Source organism: Cavia porcellus, unplaced genomic scaffold, assembly GCF_034190915.1.
Source record: "Cavia porcellus strain 051 isolate PalLab524CR breed Dunkin Hartley unplaced genomic scaffold, mCavPor4.1 scaffold_31, whole genome shotgun sequence".
NCBI classification, from domain to species: Eukaryota; Metazoa; Chordata; class Mammalia; order Rodentia; family Caviidae; genus Cavia; species Cavia porcellus.
This window is the reverse complement of record NW_026947514.1, coordinates 8,861,972-8,868,301: the sequence shown is the minus strand read 5'-3', so window position 1 is coordinate 8,868,301 and position 6,330 is coordinate 8,861,972. Positions and strand designations below refer to the sequence as shown.

Below are 6,330 nucleotides of genomic sequence, written 5' to 3'. Positions count from 1 at the left end.
AAGAGCCGAGGCCTTTGTGAGTATCTTCACCTGACACAATAATTACAATTACGACGTAATAAAAGAATAAGAGGGATAAAAGCAGGGAGGTGTGGTTAACACCAGGGTTTTAATTCAAGCCAGGTCCACCCCGTCGTTAATCCTGGGCTTTGCCTAGTTCTACCTCTGCCCCAGCACAGGAAAGAAACACACACACACACCATTACTATCAGTCCTGTTTGACATTTCAGTGGCTGACTTCTACACTGATTTCTTCTGTCAGCCCTGCTAAAAAACAAAAGAGGAAAACAGTCTCTTGGAAGCCTCGGACCAGTAAACGACCTGAGTCTGCTTCCCGTCAGCAAAGGGCCTGGCTCCCATCACAGCCTTCTTGTTGGCAAGTTGCATCGCTCATTAGTGGCTCTCACCCCAGCTGCGGGAGGCCAAGCAAGGATGTAATTACCTGGGAATAGATAAGCCCGGAGATGGGGCTGTGCAAAGCCAGGCTGCACGCAGCTGGAAGCTGGCCGGCACCCACGGCCTCCTCCGCTGGCCTTTAGGGGAAGGGAAGGGGGAAGGAGGCCAGGTGCAAGGCAGGAGGTGTGTGCAGGAAGCCAGACCAAAGGCAGGGTTAGTGAGAGGCAGCAAAAAAGGTCTGGAGGCTCTGGGTCAGGTCAGGGGCTGGAGCCTGAGAGCAGGGATTGGCCAGCGGGGGTGGGAGGAGGTGGGGGAGTGTACTGACCCCTGCCTGGGGAGAGGGCGGGCCGTGGGGGAGCCCGCACATTCTCGGGTCTTGGGTTTGTGGGAGGTTTCCATTCTGTGGCCTGGGTTCCTGGTGGGGAGGGGAACGAACGGGGTGCCTCCCCCACCCAGGTGGCCAATGGGTGGCACGCTTTCTTCTTGGATTTCCCCAGAGCTTGTGCCCCAGGTTGGCTGGGTGAGGATGAGACCTGCCTTCTCCCGAGCCACCCTAGAATGAGCCTGGGTGAAGGAGGCAGGTTGGGGATGTCCCTGCAGGCCAGCGTGGACAGCGCTCCGGCCCTGGACTGCGACACGGACCTGCACGGCACGGCCTCGGCCCGGGCCCCCGAGAGCGTAGGGCCCCGGTGCCGCCGCCGCCTCCGCCGCCGAGCGCGCGTCCCCTGGCCGGGCGGCGGTGCCCGCGGGGCGGGATCGTGGTGTCCCCGCCCCGCCCGCCCCGCCCCAGCCGCCCAGGACGCGAGCGCGAGGAGGCTCGGCTGGCGCCGGCGCGCGCTCCGCAGCAACTCGGGCCGGTGAGTGGCGCGGGCCGGGCACGGCGGTGGGATCGGGGTTCGGGGGCGATCGGGAGGTCGACCCGTACTCGGGGATCGCGTCGCCGAAAGTCAGGGACTTGGACAGGCGCGGCGCGGGGGCGGGGGCCGGCGTGACAGCTGCGGGAGCGGTGCCTCGGTTCAAACCCCGGGGTCCGCGGCGGGGACCCGGAGCCTCTCCGCTGGTCCCGGGAGATTCGCCCCGGGGGGCGCGAACCGGCTCCCCGCTCCTCCGCGGGGCAGCGGACCTGTCAGCGCGCGGTGGCCGCGCTTGGTTATGACTCGGGCTGGGGCTTTCTCTCCTAGCTTCAGTGCGCTGGCGGTGGTGCCGGGGAGCAGAGCGCGCGGGGAGGCGGGGAAAGTCCCGCCCGCTGCTGGGTGTCACTGCAGCCTCGGGCCGCGGTCTCCACCTCCCCAAAGCATTGCTCAGGAAGCTCTGATGGTTGTCGCCTTCCCTTGGGGTCGTCAGCTCCTGGCGACGAGGCCCCATGACCGACCAAGGGTCAGTAGTGTTCCACCCCGCCCACTGACCTCTGTGTTGAAAGCTGGAAACCCGGGCCGCCGGTCGGGGCGGGCCGGTACTGAACTTTATCATCTCATCCTTCTGAAGCGCCTGCTCTGCTGCTCGGGGCAGCCCTGGACCTTTCTGCTCTAGAAGGAGGGAGGAGTCTCCTCCTGTCATCCTGCTTGAGTAACCTGGAGGTGGAAGCAATTGCCCTTCCAGAAAGTCACTACTCTTCTGAGTTGGCTGGGCAGCCTGCTTCACCCACCAAGGGGAGAGGAAATCCACCCAGAGACAGGGAGTGATTTGCTTAGAGCTGCGCAGCCAGGAGCAGGGGAAGAGCGGGTGCTTTGGGAGGGCTTGGCTGTGCCTCCTGCATCTGGCGCAGCCCACAGTGCTTGGGGTCTGGACCCGGAGGCAGGTAGGGCACGCGTTTGCCTGCAGTTGTGTTTATAGGAGTGTTTATGCATGAGGATGCCCACGGGGCTTTCTGCACAGTTACTGCTCACTGTGCCCCAGTGCATGTGAGGCTGCACATTCCTCAGGCAGGACAGTGTCTGGGCCTCCAACAGCCACAGCTGTGCCAAGCCCGCTGGCCCCGGGCGTGTTTTCAGCCCGAGAGGCCCCTCTGGGGAAGGCTGTGAGGGGAATGGGCCCAGGAGCCTGCCTTCTGGAGTTCCTAGCTTGCCTGAGTAAGCTGATGGGATCGTTTCAGTTTTATTAGTCAGCAGCGTGGCTGGCACATCTGGAACTTATATGACCAGGACACTGAAGGACACACACGGGCAGTGCTTCGTGTCTCTCACCTGGCCTTGCAGGAGACCATTCTGATTCGGCCTACTTTTGCTTGACACATTCACCCTCCATCCCCAAACATCCCCTAACTCCTAGTTTTCAGCTGGGGAAACAGGTTCACTGATGTGAGATGCTTTACCCCAAGCCACACAGCAAGTGACAGAGCCCAGTCTCACCAAGAGAGGGATCTGAAGAGATGGGATATTTTGCTGTCAGTGTGGGTGTGCTGTGCTCTGAACTCACCTCTCACCCTTTAGAAGCTGAAACTCTGGGCAGTTAGCCGGGCCCTGCCCATTCTGGGTGGCTGTGGGAAACTGCACTTGTGAGGACAGATGGACAGTGTCCTCCGGCTGCACCTTGCTATCTGGGGATGTAAGCAGTGGTACCCCGGGGCTGAGGGCTCCATCCTCTCTTAGTGCTTTCTTTCCTGGTCACCTTCCCTCCACTCACGTTAACGGCGATCCATGCAAAGGTGGCTGTGGGGTTAGCCGGTGGCTAACAGGTGTCCCTGGCATGAGTGCTGCCTGGGCAGAGGGGACCTGTGTCACTGCCCCAGTCACACCACTGGGGATCCATTTCCCTAAAGAGGCTGGGGTTGCCTTCCTGGGGGGCAGAGCTCAGGTGAGGGTCTAATAAGAGCGGAGCTTCCACAGGCAGGGGGACTTTCGGGGACTGGGAAACCGACCCTTTCCCCGTGGGCCGGAGAGAATGGCTGTGCGTGTTCACTGAGTTCAGGGTGAGCACCTTTCCTCCAAAATGCTTGGTACTCGGTGAGTTTCAGGTTTTAGACTTCAGGCTCGGGGATAGATGTATAACCTGATCCTTGGGCATGGCAACCATATCCGGTTCATTGCATTTTATACTCACGGCCTGCAGGTAATTTTATACAATGCTTTCCTCACACCTGTGTTTTGACTGTGATAGGTCACATGAGGTCAGGCATGGGATTTTTTTTTTACCTGTGGCATCAGGTTGAGCAGTGCTCATGAAGTCTGGGAATTTGGGGGCATTTCAGGTTTTCAGACTGGGGATGCTTACCCTGTTTTTAGAAGTGGTGGAAGACAAGAGTTGCCAGGACCAGTTGGACTCAAGGTGGTCTTGTTTGAGCTTTTCTGCTTACATATGGGAAAACTGAGTCTCCAGAGCACAAGTGACTGGCCCCAGTCTTGCTGGAACCTTGGGGTCAGGACGGGACCCCACCTTAGTACCACCTTCACCAGAGTCACTGTCATTGACACTGGCTATGTGACATGGTACAGGTGGGCTGGCTTGCAGGGCTGGCCCATGTGGTCACTGCTCAGAGCGCCATGAGCAATCAGACTCTAATTAAACAGCTTTATTTGAGATCTGAAAATGCTGAGCCCTCCCAAGTGACATTTGAGGGAACAATGCAGCTGACTCACTGGGATGGCCTCTTTCTTTCATGATGGGGAGGGGCTGGCTCTGATCTTCACCTGGGCCAGTTCCAATTCCCTGCCCTTTAGATTTTGAGGGGTCCTTGAAATGCACATGTTTTCCCATGCTCCAGCGTGGCAGGTGTTTGGAGACCCGTGTCTGACCCTCCCATGTGTCCATCCCCCTGGGAGGGACCTTAGGGTTACATCTGGAGGAGGCCCCCAGCCTTGCCCAGCTTCCTGCAGCCTGGGCTTTTCCTGGGTCCCATGGAGCCACAGACTCATCCTGACCTTCCTTACCTCGACCAGTGTGCAGTGCTTCCCTCCCCCTGCGGTCCCCCCGCCCTACTCACCATGCCGTCTGGACTGTCCCTCCTAGAAGCCAGCGATACCAGCAACGGCTTCGTTTTCCTGTTCCCAGTGCACTTTACCATTGATATTTAACCAACAGATTTTAAAAATCGTTCCCTGCTAGCTTCTGCTCTCCTGTCCATCTTCAAATCCTTGCTCTCAGCCTGGACAGACATGGTGATGATGGTGAAGATGATTTTATTGTTAAATGACTTTATACTTTAAAGATACAATCTGGTGAACTTCAGGGAGCTGATTACTCACAACAGCATGGAATGAAATACACAGACCAGAAGACCCTAACATTTCCAGCATACAGAGGGAGTAAGACCCTAGGCACGGTGTGGTACCCGTCCCCCCCCCCTCCCTGATTTCCTGGGCTCTCTGGGGCTTGGCCCTGGAATCTTGAAAATGTCCTGACTTCCTGTGGACTATTTTCTGAATTTCATCCTGTCACCTGTGGCCCCTGGCCTTGCCTCCTCCTGGGAAGTCCCTCCCCAGGCCTTTCTGTGGCTGCTCCCGGGCTCCAAGGAGCTCTCAGCTGTCCTCCCCAGCCCGGGAGGGAGGGACCTCCGTCCCCACACAGCAGCACCTGTTGCTCCCTGCTTTCCCCGCCCTGCCCTAAGTCCCTCTCGATCCTCTCCCTGGCGCTTATTCCTCGGAAATCATGTGAGCTGATTGTTCACTCCCGGATGGGCTCCTCTGCCAGGGTGTACGAGCTGTGAGGGCTGAGGTTTCTGTCCGTCCCCAGCCAGCAGAGTGGCTTCAGCATTCAGGGCAGGTGCGTTGCAGGGTCCCCCCAGGATCCAGGACACTCAGCCCCATCAGTAAAATGTATTTTTATATGATCTACACACATCCTTCCAGACATTATCATCTCTAATTGTACTAACACCGTGGGATTGTACTAACACCGGGTAAATAGTTGTCATACTATATTTTTGGGGGAATAGTTTTTTAAAAATAAGTCTGCGCCTGTTCAGTACAGATGTGGAATTTTTCTCCCAAATGGTTTCTATCTGTCAGATTGACTCCACCTATAGTAGAGGTGGAGGGCTGACTATATTTATGGAATGAATTAATAAACAAATGAAAGAATAAATACAGCTGGGTATGGCATTGCATGCCTGTAATCCCAGCATTTGGGAGGCTGAGGCAGGAAGATCACTGTGATTCTGAGGCCAGCTTAGGCCAGCATTGCTTTGTTTGGGGATTTCAGACTCAACTTTATTCACAAATAACTTAGAAAACAGGCATCTCCACAGTTATGTCCTGTGGCTTCTCTTGTCTCTGACTCCCTCTGGGTAAAGCCTCTGAGCCGCCAAGCCGTTGCTCACATACTGCCAGGCCATAACTCACAGGGATCCCTTCTCGTGTGACCATGTCACATGGCTCCAGGCATGTCGATGCTTTTCCCAAGCCGGGGCCCATCTTGGAGCACCCGCCTGGCTCCCTGCCCACTCCCTTCTCTCCTGGGCACTCTGTGTGTGACACATTCACCCGTCATGGAGCCTGGGTGACCACAAGCTGGCAGTTGTAGGTGGCACGTGAGTGTGCTGGGGTTGCCAGGGCTACGCGGTCTTGTAGGCAGCTCCCAGCCGCTGCTGAGCCTGCTTACCTAACGTCCGTCCCTCTGGGCCTCAGTGCCCAAGTATTTCAACCCCAACTTTTACTCAGAAGTCACTTTAGAGAATGGAGTTTTCCAGCGCTCTGCCTTTGGCTTCTGCTGAGCCTGCGTGCTCTGGGTAGGACCATTGCCCAGCAGGGCAGCCAGGCCAGGCCCTTCTGGAGCAGCCTGTGCTCACAGAGGAGGGAGAGGATGGCCCCGTGGATTCCGGTGTTTGTCCCCTGCAGGAAGCAGCAGGTTAGTCATGCCACTCTTCACTGGGGCCAGCCCACTGGGGGAGCCACCAGGGCACATGTTTTTTGCCCTGGAGCTCACACAGTCTGGCAGCCGCATTCTTTTCCTGGGCTGACCTTGGTCGGGGTGGACAGAAGGTGAGAAGATGCCAGGGAC

The 6,330-nt window shown here is 57.5% G+C and overlaps 1 protein-coding gene across 2 annotated transcripts in view; it reads left to right on the top strand.

Moving 5' to 3' along the window:
* The first annotated feature begins 768 nt into the window (after positions 1 to 768).
* Syne3 (spectrin repeat containing nuclear envelope family member 3) overlaps positions 769 to 6,330 on the top strand; it is a 78,196-nt gene continuing 72,634 nt past the window's right edge. The window contains exon 1 of one of the 2 annotated variants that reach the window (XM_063241012.1): positions 769 to 1,253. The gene's annotated coding sequence lies outside the window, so the exon portion shown is untranslated. Of the gene's footprint in view, positions 1,254 to 4,678; positions 6,178 to 6,330 lie in introns of those variants that run through there. The other variant, XM_063241015.1, reaches the window with a different exon arrangement.